Source organism: Miscanthus floridulus, chromosome 8, assembly GCF_019320115.1.
Source record: "Miscanthus floridulus cultivar M001 chromosome 8, ASM1932011v1, whole genome shotgun sequence".
Taxonomy (NCBI): domain Eukaryota; kingdom Viridiplantae; phylum Streptophyta; class Magnoliopsida; order Poales; family Poaceae; genus Miscanthus; species Miscanthus floridulus.
This window is the reverse complement of record NC_089587.1, coordinates 10,196,015-10,208,282: the sequence shown is the minus strand read 5'-3', so window position 1 is coordinate 10,208,282 and position 12,268 is coordinate 10,196,015.

The following is a 12,268-nucleotide window of genomic DNA, read 5'->3' as shown; positions in this document are numbered from 1 at the left end:
AGCAATCGCTTCAAAATCAAGAAAAGTTTCTCATCTCCAAATTGCAAGAGCTAAAGGCAATAAATGAGAGGTATGAAAAATTATCAATTGAGCATGCTTTAGTTACTAACTCCTCTTCTAGTGTTTCACAATTAGTGAAGGAAAACTTCGAACTCAAGGCAAGGCTAGATGAACTATCAAGCAAGTATAATGAGCTACAAGCAAATTATGTTCATCTAAAGTGCTCTCATGAGGAAGTAGTAGAATCAAGCATCATGCTTGAGGTGGCTCATGAGGTTGTGATTACATCAGTAGAATTCTCTCAACCTCTCATACATCCGCTCACTAGTACACCATCTCAATTAAATAATTCTTGTACTAATGAATGTGCTACTCAAGCAAGCCAATCTTCGATTGAGCTAAATCTTATAGAAAACATAGAGCTCAAAGAAGAAGTGCAAAGATTAAAGAAAGATGTGATTCAGTTGAAGGGTAAGGAGAAAGCACAACCTTCTCAAGATAACCGTGATAACATGGTGAAGAAGCTTGAAAAGGGTTCAAACCTTGCTTCCTCTAAAGCCCAACAAAAGATTCACATCTCAAGGAAGGCCAACACAACCAAGAGCAAGAAACATGGAAAAAGGATGTGCTATGGCTGTGGATTGTATGGACATGAGTGGGCTATGTGTCCACACAAGAGTTGGGCCGACAAGGTTGAAGCCGCAAATCAAAAGGCTTCTACCAAGGAGGCCAAGCAAATAAAGAGTCATGGACAAAGTGCTTGTCTCATGAGCAAGAAATTGGGGCATCCTACCAAGAAATGCCCAATGTACAAAGAAGCAAGAAAGGAAGCCCAAGTTGCAACTAGAAGATGCTATGGGTGCAATGAGATGGGCCACAAGGTTGATAGATGTCCATACAAGCAAAACAAGCATAGAGCAAACAAAGGTCGCATATGCTATGCTTGTGGAAGAAAGGGGCATCTAAGCTATGATTGCCCAAATGGTAATATTCCTAAGCGGAACACATTTGTTTATGATAATATGCTTAGGAAGACCACAAGCACTAGCAAGGTGATGTGTTCACCACAAACTAGTACTAAGGCCATTTGGGTGCCTAAGCACTTGTTGACTAACCCAAAAGGACCCAACAAGAGTTGGGTACCAAAATATGCTTAGGTTGATAATGTAGGTACTTGGTGGTGAGATGAAAGCTTCGGGGTGGTTGAGCAAGCAAATTAAAAATATTCACTCAATCTATCAATCAATTCTTATCATAATCTCATATATGGTTGACCCGAAGATAAATCAATGACCATATCGTTTACTTCATCTCTACCATTGGTAACAAGTACCTAAAAACCTTATAGGATAGCCACTTTGTGTTTAGTGCTCAATGGCTCACAAATAGGTACATTTGTGAAATAATGAAAGTGGCTAATTAATTTCACTTGAGATTTATCATATTTGCCATATGATGCCTTTATTAGCTCTCTAGTAGAGTAATTTATTTGTTGAGATGCAAGTATACAATAAATAAATATTATAGTTAAAACGAAGAATCACAAGCAGCAAATTAATTGGTTCTGTCTTGCACCTATCGGACGTGTCCGGTATGGCCAGGGATAGAAAGTTGGTGTTTCCATCCTGTGTATTCCGGATGTGTCCGGTATACTACCGAACATGTCCGGTATTGCATGGACCAGAACACTAATTGTGTTGCAACTAAGTATTCGATCCATACATTTTTTATATATCCCTCACATACTCAGAAGCTTGTGTCTTATCAAATCTAAGTGGATTGTGAGCATCTCTTAAACTCACTTTTAAAAATGGCAATCTTATTTGGTTTATGGTCAAAATGAAAATTGGCTCTCAATTTCTTATCAGAATAAAAGTGCTTATTGAAAGTCATTCAAAATACTTGAAGCACTTATTTAGGGGGAGCTAAATTTCTATTTTGCACCATTGTGGACTAACAAATTTATTTAGCACTCTTTGTAGTCCTTTGGATGAAAAATTGAATTTGTATCAAGCATAATTACTTGGCAATCAAGGCCAACATAAAGATTATCATGCCATGTATCTTCTTAGTGGTATTCTTGTGGGCTCAAGGCAAAGGTATGTTTTTACATACATGTATTGTAAGTGCATCTAAGGCCCTTTACATGTTAGAATGTGCATTTGTGTGACATAGGAGAGATGTTTTTCAAAACCCATAACTAGCATGTGTAGGTGGTGTGAATTTGAAAAACCATTTGAATCTTGGTCTTTGCGACCTAGCCCTGTCATGTGGTGATTATAGCTCTCCTTGATTGTTTGATCGGCTAATCACACATGACATGGTTTTCTTAAGTCCACAATCTACTTTATCTCACTTTATCTCTCTCAAGCAAGCAAATTATAGATTATGCCATATATTTGGAAAAGAGAAAATAAATTGATGGCATTCGATAAGAAAAGTGATAGTACTCGGTTTGGATCAAGATCATACACCTTTTTGGACTGAGCAACAACAGAGAAAGGGATTGGAAGAGACAAAACACATTTTGGAATAATTTGGGCCAGCCCATGAATACCGGACGTGTCTGGTATGATACCGGACGTGTCCGGTATGAGCGGGACTATAAAAACAGAGCATACCCCTTCGGCCCAAACAGACTTGCCTCCTCCAAATCAACCAGCCGACGCCCTTCTTCCCACCTAGGGCGACCAAAGATTTCACCAAGGAAAAGAGAGAGAGGGAGATTGCATTGGAGAAGGCTTGGATCAAGGATTGAAGGCCCATGGATTTGGATTTCACATCGCTCTCTCTTCTCTCCTCTCAAGGTACCCTGATCACGGACCTTGTCTGATCTACATGGTCAATGCATGATTTTAAAATTCCTTCGGTGATTATGCTGCATTGGTGATGGAGAAGCAATGCCCAAAGTTTGGTATTAATCCGTGTTGGTTTGAATCAAGGAACCCTGGTTAGGGTTGCTGGTCGCCCATACCGGACGTGTCTGGTATGCTACCGGACGTGTCCGGTATGACACAGCAGAGCAGGCTCTCTGCTTCCTTTGATTCAATGCTATCCTAGAATTGTTTATTAGGCACAGTTTCTTCTGTATCTATGTTTTGCAAACCTTGTGACAATGGTGTGTCAAGGTGATTGTAAAACCTTGGATAAAAGAATCTATGTCTAATTACAATTCGAGAATAAGCTATGGGCATGTATCTAAAATTCTATGAAAATCTTTGGATATAGGACAGCAGCCATGAGTGGACGACAGGAGCTGAGGTCCAAGCACAGGCATGATCCAACACTTGAGAAGTACAAGAAGGCGAGACAGGATATGCATCCTGGATTTTAGCCGACCAGCAGGAGGTCCACCAGGGCTGCCTCTAGTGCAGCAGCTCAGTATGTAGAGGGGTCCGGGAGCTCTTCTTCTGACACAGACACTGATGAGTTTAGAGTGGAGTCTAGAGATGAAAGAAAGAGGAAGAGCACTGACAGAGGATCAGATGGTGACAGCTCAGATGAGGAGCAGGAGATTGAGGAGGAGGAACCAGTTCCTCCAGTTCAGCATCAGCCTGGTCAGGGGATGCACTATGGTCTCCTTGAGACACGTCTGCCCAATGTACCCTCCTATGTTTCTAGGGTTGATTACAGAGGAAAGGGTATGACCAAGAGAGCTAGAGATGAGCGAAGGGTTGATCCGAGAGGCTTACCTAAGGTTTAGTACGATCACCGCTTCCAGACAGCCTTTCACCTGAACTTCTACTCCAGTGTGATTCTCACCAGGAACCCTGTGATTGCCAGGTCTCAGTGGATTGACTGGCAGTACGTTACAGAGTTGTAGAAGGCCTCAGTTGATCATGCCATTGCTATTTGCCAGTGCACTAGGGTTTATGAGATCATAGAGTTCCAGCATGACTGGAACACAGAGGTAGTAGCTTAGTTCTATGCTACTCTGTTTGTTGAGGAGGATGAGCGGCGGATGCACTGGATGCTTGAGGGCCAATGGTACAGTGTTGACTATGATGTTTTTGCCGCCCACCTTGGCTTCTCAGAGGATGATCTCCAGAGGGACAAGATCCACACCGAGCAGGTGTTACCCCCTGAGCAGCTCGCATATATGTATCCTCCTGGTGGTGAGAGAGGAGCTGTGGGGAAGGTTCTAGGTCTTCACCCTACCTATAGGTACCTAGACAGGATGTTCAGGAAGACTATTTACTACAAGGGTAGAGACAAGGGCAACATTGCTGATTACTCTAGGAACCTACTCCACAGAATGGCACCTGATGCTCGGCCCTTCAGCGTGTTTGATTTTATTTGGTCCGAGATCAGAAGTGTGGGAGAGAGGCCCCTCAAGGGCTGTGGTTTTGCTCCCTACATCATGCATATGATTGAGCAGGTGACAGGGCACACATTCGAGTATGATAAGATTCACAAGGCCCTGAAGATTATTGCAGATCTGCCTGAGATAGGGTTACCTCCAGTAGGACCAGGAGGAGCAGCCGCAGCACTAGAGGCAGATGCACCTGGGAGTGGTGCATCGGTAGGAGCTTCACCTTCACCACGTGCTCCTTCACATTCTACTTCATGCCATGGCAGTCCTCCCTCACCTATCCGCAGGCTTTTCAGCTCCATATTTGGGATGTGCCGTGACATCCAGACTAGGCAGCAGAAGGAGAGGGAAGCTAGGAGGAAGGACACTCGGACTTTGAAGCAAATTGCTTCTAATCTTGAGCTTGATCCTCCTAGGTCTCCTCTATCAGATGAGGTAGCTAGTGAGCCTAAGACTGAGGAGCAGCAGCAGGCTAGATATGATAGAGAGTATGTTGAGTTCATACAGCGACAGCAGCAGCAGCAGGCACCTGAGCACCCTGACACTCTACCACTTCAGGCTCGTGTGCCTACTCACACTCAGCCACGTCCCAGCACTACAGACGACTATGCTACAGATTGGTGGAGTGACCTGACAGGTGGTGGTGGCTTCTACGGGTCTGGTGGCTATGACCCGTCTGGTGCGGGTGGTTCTCGTCCAGCCGGTGTTGCACGCTCAGATGATGAGGATGCTGGTCGAGATGATGATGATGAGTGATCTTAGATTTTCGTGACAGCTTGTAGCCCCTTTGTCCTTAGTATGTCATTGTTGGACCTTTGTGGTGATAGATGACAAAGGGGGAGAGAGACTGATTAAAGCTTCAGGATAGTTTCATTTGCTTATCTTTGTACCTGATGATATGTACTGTAGGCTGTAGTTTGTTTTTGAGCTTCATTGATGTATCTTGGATTTGAGATAGATTGTATCATGTGAGAGATGAGACTTACTTATGCTTTATCTATGTATCTCTTGAGACATGATCTTTATCTATATATATCAGTGGTTTCTGGACTTGAAAAAATTTGTAATGAGTGCTATGTGTGAATTACATGTGTCATATATATTTTCATAAGGACTATGCATGCTAGAATGAAAATATTTGATGTGATGCCTTTATATTTATTCTTGTATGATATATCTTGTCATATGCATCACAGTTTCTCTTTGTCACACACACATGCACCCCACGGATGCAATGATTTAGGGGGAGTCTCCTATTTGTTTTAGTATGTGCAATTGACATTTGAGGTCATTTTGTGGATTCTAATTATAAGCACATATTAAGGGGGAGCCTCTCATAAATCATTGAACCCAAAAGTTTAAATGTTTATATCATTTTGTAAGCTTTAATCAAGTTGTCATCAATCACCAAAAAGGGGGAGATTGAAAGTGCATCTAGCCCTTTAGTGGGTTTTGGATGATTGAATGACAACATGATTAAAGGACTAACCAGTTTGCTAAGTGTGAATAGGTAATAGGTTATCTCACAAGTACTTAATGAAAGCCAAAATGATGTGTTGTTGTATAAACAATCTAGTTCAAGTACAAGACAACAATGCAAATGGAATTCATGTGAAGGCTTATTTCTTATGAGATTTCCATGTACTATGTGAAAGCAAGCTCATAATTATTAGTTAATGAGACATAAGGGATTGCATATGGAATGGTCTCATATTTGAAGCTTGCTAAATTAAAATGAAAAAGATAACAATACATATGAATGGATGATTCAACATAAGATGTGACTTGATGACTTGAGATGGTGAAGATAGCAAGGAAAGGCTTCGAGGTACTAAGCAAGGGTGAAGGGCAAGCGATGGCTTGGCGGCCGAAGAACCTAGCTAGGGTGAAGAAGAAAGTACTTGCATTTAGTTGAGGTACTAATCAAGCTAAGATGGTCATATTGATGTGAAGGATCAAATCTATAATGAAGTATTTGATGGAAGTGACTTGATACATTTGGGATTATTCAAACTTGATGAATGGAATCAAGTCACATGCTCAAGATGGCTATGCTCAAGTGAAAAGATCAACATCAACATGTTAGCACCCTTACTTGATGAAGATTGGAAGGGACGGCATCAATTCAAAAAAACAACTCAAGTGGTACAAATTCAAATTTCCGTTTATCTTGAGTTTAATAGGTATGCCGTACTATTAAGAGGGATGCATCATGTTGATAGATAATGTTTCATAAGTGCTCAAGCCAACCCATGTGAGTTTTGAGTATTTGAGCGACAAAAGAGCTGACTGTTTTTTTTGCTGATCTGGCAATACCGGACGTGTCCGGTACTCATACCGGACGTGTCCGGTATTTGTCCAGCAGCTGTAAAATTGTTGTTCTCGGGTTGGTTAGTCGGGAGTTCTGACGTAGGTCGGGAGTTCCGACGGTCAGGAGTCCTGGCAAGGGTCGGGAGTTCCGACGTGTCGCACTTCAACTGACTTGGAGGGTTCACTGTCCTGGTCATACCGGACGTGTCCGGTATGGATGACCAGAGGCCAACGGCTAGTTTTCAAAAGCCATGAGAGTCAGGAGTTCCGACGTAAGTCGGGAGTTCCGATGGTCGGGAGTTCCAACATGTGTCGGGAGTTCCGACACCTCACTAACTTTAACTCAGTTACACGTTTTTTAAAATTGCTGAGGGTCGGGGGTTCCGACTTGAGTCGGGAGTTCCGATGGTCGAAAGTCCTAGCGCTCTTCGGGAGTTCCGACGCCTCACAACTTCACTATAACTTAGTTACCGTTGGCGTAGTGTGAGTCATACCGGACGTGTCCGGTATGCATACCGGACGTGTCCGGTATTGCAACGGCTATAAAACGACTAGTTTTTCAAGGGGGCTATAAATACCCCCAAGCCTCCACCTTTGGAGGCTGCTGATTCTGCTGACATAGACAATCGTTTTTTAGCCTTGCCAACTCTCCTAAACCCTCTCTTAGTGAGTGTGTGATCCAAATTGCAAAATCAATTTGTGGGTTAAGAGAGAATTTGAAAAAGAGAGCAAGCCACCACTTGAGCACTTGTGCATATTATCAATCTCATGATTCGCATTTGTTACTCTTGGACTCTTCGGTCCTAGATGGCTAGGTGTCGCCGGAGAGCAACCGAGAGATTGTGGTTGCTTCGGAAAGTTTGTAACGGTCGATTCCGCCGCCTCGGAATCAAATTAGTGGAAGGAGGAAAAGGAGTTGGAAAAGACTCTAGCTAGAGTGACCTTCGTGGTACCCTCTAGGGCTGACCTTCGCTGGGTCGCCCGCAGCCCCCTCAACGGAGAGTAGGACTCAAACGAGTCTAAACTTCGGTAAAACAAATATCGTGTCTAAATTCACATTTCATTTGATATTTGTGTTGCTCTAGCTATTTTGCAGGTTCTCTATGTATTTTGTCATCTCCATTAGGTGTTTGCAGTTTGGTTTGAAGATAGAAATCGAAAGGAGCAAGTTCGGGGCCGATCTGTAGAAATCGTGTATACCGGACACGTCCGGTATTCATACCGGACACGTCCGGTATTTCCTGCCTGCACTGAAAATATTTATTCTCTGTTCTAACTTGGTGTTGCAGGGTTGTAGCTTCTAGATATATTCTTTATACCTTGTTTACTTTGTGGCTAACTTGTGAGGGGTGGTAGTACTCTTAATTTGGAGTTTCCATTTTGGAAACTCCCCTTTCTAATTGTTTCTGCTTTTAAAGGTGTTAATTTTTAGAAACACATATTCACCCCCTCTAGGCGGCATCCTAGATCCTTTCACGACTGGACGTAGGTCTATTACTCGATCATGATCGAGGGTCCGAACCAGGATAAATCGACTGTCTCTTATGTTTACCATCGAGTTCTGCATACGTCGAAGCCCGAACATACTGCCTCGGGTACCTCTATGGCAGGCTATTGGTGGTCAAACATCGATAGAGCTCCAACCCCCCAACGTGCCCTGACCCTAACCGAGCACTTAGGGGCTCCGACCTTGGTGCCTTTATGGCAACGTTGCCCACCAATGTCACCATGATGGCACTCGATTTGACCAACTAGAGAGCACCACTGCTCGCCTACATCCTCAAAGAAGTCCTCCCATTAGAAAAAAATGAAGCACGAAGAGTGGCTCAACGCGCCAAGATGTTCCTCACCATCGGTGATGAACTTTACAAACGGAGTTCATCGGGAGTACTCATGAAGTGCATCCCAAACGACCAGGGGAAACAACTCCTTCTCGAGGTCCACGCTAGGATCTATGGACATCACGTGGTCCCAAGGTCGCTAGTTGAGAAAGCCTTTCACCAAGGTTTTTACCGGCCCACTATGCTGCGAGATGTAGAGGCAGTGGTCCGCAGGTGTGAAGGATGCTAGTTCTACGCTCGGCAAATTCACCTGCCGACGTAGGAGCTTCAGACCATTCCCATCACATGGCCATTCATGATCTAGGGCCTCAACATGGTTGAACCCCTCAAAAAGACCCTAGGTGGCTTCACTCACCTACTCATGGCAGTGGACAAGTTCACCAAGTGGATAGAGGTGAAGCCCATCACCAATATCCGCTCGGAAGAGGCGGTCAAGTTCTTCCTCGACATCATCTATCGGTTTGGTGTTCCTAACTGTATCATCACCGACCACAGAACAAACTTTACCAGGAAGAAGATCCTGGTCTTTTGTGACGGATATGGCATTAGGATTGATTGGGCCTCGATCAGACACCCGCGTACTAATGGTCAGGTTGAGCGGGCCAATGGCATGGTCCTCCAAGGACTTAAGCCCTGTATCTTTGACCAACTCAAAAAGTATGTCGGGTGATGGGTTGCGGAGGTCCCAGCAATCCTCTATAGCCTAAGAATAACCCCAAACCGGTCCATGGGGTTCACCCCTTTCTTCCTGGCATACAGAGTCAAAGCAGTCTTGCCATCCGACCTCGATCATGGCGCCCTAAGAGTAAATGCCTTCGATCGAGACCGAGTCATGAAGGCTCAATAGGACATGGTCGACCTACTCAAAGAGGCTCGTGAGACGACCATCATCCATGCTGCTCATTACCAGCAAACTCTCCGTAGGTACCATAAAAGAAAAATCAGGGGGAGGATGCTCAAAGTCGGTGATCTCATACTCCGCAGGACCCAGTTAACCAAGGACAAACATAAACTCTCTCCACCATGGGAGGGACTGTATGTTGTGGCTAAGGTGATCCATTTGGGTGCCTACCGGCTGAAGGATGACAACGACAAAATTCTCACCAACACATGAAACATCGAACAGTTACGTCGTTTCTTTCCCTAAAGCTCGGTCTTACTGTTTATTTCCATTCAACGTTTGCTCCTGCAGTGCTCCAGCCCAAGCACTCTCAGCCTAGGTCGCTCGGGGGCTCCACGTGGTGCGATACCACCCCTTTTCCTCTTTACTATCATGTAGTAACATTTTTTGCCCAAACGAAAGGGCGTCGCCCAACGAAAGGGCATCCCATTCCTCTGATTATCCTACGTAACTAGCGCTTTAACCTCCTGACTGATCACACCCTGCCATGACCTATGGTTATGAGTAGCTGAGCCTCGTGGGCCATGCCCGGGTTCTTAATGTTGCAGCCTACGGGTCAACGGGCAGGTGCAAAAAAGAAAGGACAAAAAAAACAAAGCTACGCAAGGATAAAAACAAGGGCAGATGGGACAATCTTCCCCTCACAAGTGATTTCATCACAAAACAAACTTAAAATATTCACAAATGTAAAACTATTCACATGGGGGCTCCCCTATGAATTCATTTTTTTACATAAACTGACTATTTCTACTCTAACTCTATTGTGCCCCTCGGTCGATGGTGCGGTTTGCAAGGATGAAGGCAACTCAGTTGTGGTCGGGATGATGACGCTTGACTTAGCTACGGTTGGGACGATGCTCGCCTCTGACCCGGCCTCCGTTGCCTCCGTAGGCTGGACGACGTCTTCCCAGCATACATCTATAGCCACGGTCAAACAATGAGCCTCCATCACCCACTACATGGTGGAAGGCAAGGAAGGAGATGACCTCATCGGGTTAGGGTTGCGGAACAACCTCCCTCAGCATGGGAGCCCTCCAATACACCACCTCCTTCACCGGGACTAGCCCCTTCTCGACGATGGTGACCAGCACCTCCTCATCCACGTTGGAAGGCCTCTAGTTCGACATTGTGCCTTAGATTTACGAATGAATCTGGCCCACCACTACCATAACTCAGGCATAGGAAATGACACGCAACCGCACACAATCGACCCTTTGCCTTCCTAGGCAAGGTTTAGAGGAGCCCACCGATGGAATCTCCATCAAGGAGAGGCCAGCGGGTCACCTGAGTCGATCGAATGGCTTGAGCAGCTACGAATAGACAGGTAAGGAGCAATGGGATGTCCCATGTGGGTTATGCTAATTCCGTCATGAACGACGGACCTAGATTCCACTCAGACATATCCGATAGGAGCTCCACAAACCCATCACTCCAGCTATCGTGGTAACTTTACCAACCCCCGTTTTACTTTTCTAGTGCATGAGCATACATTCATCCATTCTCATGAATGCATTCATACATTCAGTCACATATTCATCCATACATTCATCCCATGCATCCAAGCATTACATATGCAATTGATGCATCACAACGCTTCACGTCGCGTCATGAAGCGGGAGTCGTCTCATTCTATATGAGTTGCGACCGACCGAGGTTTGAAGGCCAGCTCACGATGGGTTCGAGGCCGCCTCACATCAAATGAAGCTAGGGAGAAAATGTAGATGAGCCCCAGCAGCCCTTGCCCGACCCGCTCAAAAGCAGATAGGGTCATCTCGACCTTCTCGTTCGATCCTAACCTCATGCCATACCCACAGAATCTTCATCAAGGAGAGACCAGCGGGCCACCTAAGTTAGTCTTTGGAATGACTCAGGCATCTGCTGGGAGGCTGGTTAAGGAGCAGTGGAATTTCATATGAGGGCTATGCTGACCCTGTTACGAACGACGGACCCAGATTTCACTCGAACATGCCCGTTAGCGAGCTCACCGAGCGCGACACTCGAGCCATCGAGGCAAGTGAGATTAGCTCAACCCCTCCGATTGTGGAAACTATGGATGGGGTGATGATCACAAAGACGAGCCGACCCTCGATCGGACCCTTGCTATGGGCGGGGTCTCAAGAAAAGTTGGACTCACAAGGAGACTAAATGCATGGTCACAGAACGATAGACCCCCGTAGGGGTTGGAATCAGAAAAGACCCTTTTTGACCCACCAAATCTCATGGCTATACCCCCGAGGGGTCCGATCACGACGAAGGGAACCGCCACCCTACTAGGACACGCCACTGGCTACAAGAAGAAGGCCAAGGCCCTTAGAGTTCTCCCATCCGGAAAAGCCTCCAAAGTAGTATTCTACTCCTCTGTATGCTCAGGGGCTACTGTCGGGTATCGATATTAGGGATACCTAAAGCAAGAAAGTTAGCGCTCACGCTAACTTCCTCGAATGTAGCAAGACATATTAAAAAGTCTCACCCAAGACCGTGGGCTCTGTCTGGCCCGACCTCAAGGCCGCGAGCTCCATCTCGCTTGACCCCTTGGTCTTGCATGACCCCTCGGCCGCGGGCTTCGTCTCACCCGACCGCTTGGCCGTGGGCTTCGTCTCACCTGACCCCAAGGTCGTGGGCTCCATCTCGCCCGACCCCTCGGCCATGGGCTCTGTCTTGCCCGACCCCAAGGTCGTGAGCTCTGTTCACCCGACCCTAAGGCCACGGGCTCCATCTCGCTTGACCCCTCGGGTGTCCCTTAGGTGCGGGCTTCGTCTCTCTCAGCCCCAAGTGTCGGGTTCATAAACCCAGGATCCCCAATGGATCCGCTTCGCTACAACACTCGGCCCAGCAGGAGGTGCAGCGACAGCACACGCCTAGTCCGACCTAGATACACAATAATAGGCCGAGACCATGATCTGG